This window comes from Mandrillus leucophaeus, unplaced genomic scaffold (genome assembly GCF_000951045.1).
Source record: "Mandrillus leucophaeus isolate KB7577 unplaced genomic scaffold, Mleu.le_1.0 Scaffold28, whole genome shotgun sequence".
NCBI classification, from domain to species: domain Eukaryota; kingdom Metazoa; phylum Chordata; class Mammalia; order Primates; family Cercopithecidae; genus Mandrillus; species Mandrillus leucophaeus.
Window position 1 is genome coordinate 2,308,923 of NW_012102920.1, and position 2,452 is coordinate 2,311,374.

General features: G+C 56.4%; 1 protein-coding gene across 1 annotated transcript in view; it reads left to right on the forward strand.

The window, feature by feature from the left end:
• The first annotated feature begins 538 nt into the window (after positions 1–538).
• TRAF2 (TNF receptor-associated factor 2) overlaps positions 539–2,452 on the forward strand; it is a 46,533-nt gene continuing 44,619 nt past the window's right edge. Inside the window, exons 1-2 of the mRNA XM_011985101.1 lie at positions 539–662; positions 1,325–1,368. The gene's annotated coding sequence lies outside the window, so the exon portion shown is untranslated. The remainder of the gene's footprint in view (positions 663–1,324; positions 1,369–2,452) is intronic.

The window sequence follows — 2,452 nt, forward strand, 5'->3', positions numbered from 1 at the left end:
GCTATATTGCCCAGGCTGGTCTTGAATTCCTGAGCTCAAGTGATCTCCAGCCTCGGCCTCCGAAAGTGCTGGGATTACAGGCATGAATCTTTTATTACTTTCTTGTGTGTCCTTCCCAAGTTCACAGAAAACACAAGCAGACAGAAATCCATTCTTTCCCATGGTTGCTGGCACGGACTCTGCTGTGTGACAGCACAAGCTCACGTGCTCAAGGGTCTCCTGCCTACAGCCAGCCCTGGGCCTGCCCTGGACAGGCGGGCTTCAGACTCCCCCCGAGGTTCTATGCCATTCAGTTGGAGGACAAGAGCTTCCCCACTGTCTAGCGTGGAGGCAAACCTGCCTCCAGGTCCCACCCCTCCCCAGGCCTTTCTCCTTTTATCAAAGGTTGCCCTGGGGGAGGCTCCCTGCGGAGCTGATGAGGAGGGAGCCTCTGTGCCCTGTGCACTGGCCTGAGGGGGTGAGGGCAGGGCTAGGGCGTGGGCTGGTGCAGGGGACTCTAGCCCAGAGCTGCGGCTGCCTTCCTGGAAACACTCCTGTCAGGTGACTACAGAGTGAGAGTGAAACCAGCTTCCCTCAGAGGCTGCAGCACAAGGCTGACCTGCAAACGTCTGAAAAAAAGAGGCAAGCTCTCGGTGTGAGCAAGTGGACTGCGGCTATTTGAGGTGAGCACTTCCCCTGGGGACATCACCAGGCACACAAGGGTGTCCCTTGTTCACGGTCTTGTAGGGGGCCCAGCTCGGACATTCGGCCTCCTGGCTCTGTCTGCAAGCTGGGCTCTGTCGTCCCAAGACCTGAGTAAAAGGACATGAGGTGTGAGCCTTCGAGGGCGCCAACCACGCCCAAGGGAAGCCAGGCAGCTGCTGGCATTCAGATGCATCCACAGAGCCCTGCTGGGTGCAGAGGGCACACGCAGCCACTGGCTTTCAGATGTATCCACAGAGCCCTGCTGGGCACAGAGGGCAGATGCCAGTGGCACAGTGGCCCCTAACCCCCCGTGCTCTGCAGGCCCAGTGAGCAGCTGTGGGGTCCTCCCTGGCCAGGTCAGTGAGTGGCTGGCGTCCACAGCAGCATCTGCTCTGGTCCATGGTCAGGCCGCCCCTCCAGGGACACTGGTACCCTCTAGTCAGGACACGGAGACCAGGACAACAGCTGCATGTGTCCATCTCCAGGTTCCAACTGCTGCTCTCCTTCTTGCTCCTGCAACCCCAGCCCTCAGACAGTGGGAGGACGCTAGGGCCTCTCCTGAGACTGCCCGGGGGCATCTCCTTCCCCTGCCGCCCCTGCTGGAGGCCTGGGTGGCTGACTTTTGCTTTCTTTTCCGCAGGAAGGAGCCCACGTGGGAATCCCCTGAGCTGCGCCATGGCCAGAGTGAGTCACCCCTTTCCAGCCAGCAAATGAGGCGAGTCCCCAGGCCAAGGTGTCACAGCTTCCAAGCTGGTGGGCGGGGTGGGGAGGCACTTCCCAATCAGTGTACCTCTGCCTCTCAGTCAGGCTGGTATCAACTTGCTATGCCTTGCAGGCCTGTCATCACAATCAATATTATTATTATTATTTTTGAGACAGAGTCTTGCTGTGTTGCCCAGGCTGGAGTGTAGTGGCGCACTCCTGGCTCACTGCAACCTCTGCCTCCCAGGTTCAAGCAATTCTCCTGCCTCAGCCTCCCAAGTAGCTGGGATTACAAGCATGTCACCATGCCCAGATAATTTTTGTATTTTAGTAGAGATGGGATTTCACCATGTTGGCCTTGAACTCCTGACCTCAGGTGATCTGCCCTCCTCAGTCTCCCAAAGTGCTGGGATTACAGGTGTGAGCCACCACACCCAGCCAGTTTTTGTTGTTTTTTTTTTTTAAATGTGTGTGCCAATCTTCTGGAAACAGAGCAATCTAAAATAAACAAAGGCATTTTCATGAGAGCAGCACTGGGGCAAGTCCTCTGAGACTGGGCGGCACAGGGCAGTCATCCTGGTCACTGCCGGCTCTTGAGGGCTGTGGGCATTTGCCAAGCTTGGGAAACCTTTTCTGGACTTGGGGTGGGGCTGAGGTGGTCTCAGACTCAGCCCTTCAACACTGTCATCATCCAGGACCAGTGAGGTGTGTCACCCCAAGTTGGAGGCCACTGTCTGAAAGCTGTTAGAATGACTTTCCCATTACCCTGAAGGAAGTAGAGTGTCCTAAAACAGGTGAACCCCTCCCCAAAACAAGTGAACCCCTTCTTTTTTCTTTGAGATGGAGTCTTGCTCTGTCACCCAGGCTGGAGTGCAGTGGCGCGATCTCGGCTCCCTGCAACCTCTGCCTTCCGGGTTCAAGTGATTTTCCTGCCTCAGCCTCCCGAGTAGTTGGGATTACAGGTGCCTGCCACCACGCCCAGCTAATTTTTGTATTTTTAGTAGAGACAGGGTTTCACCATGTTGGCCAGGCTGGTCTTGAACCCTTGACCTCAGGTGATCCACCC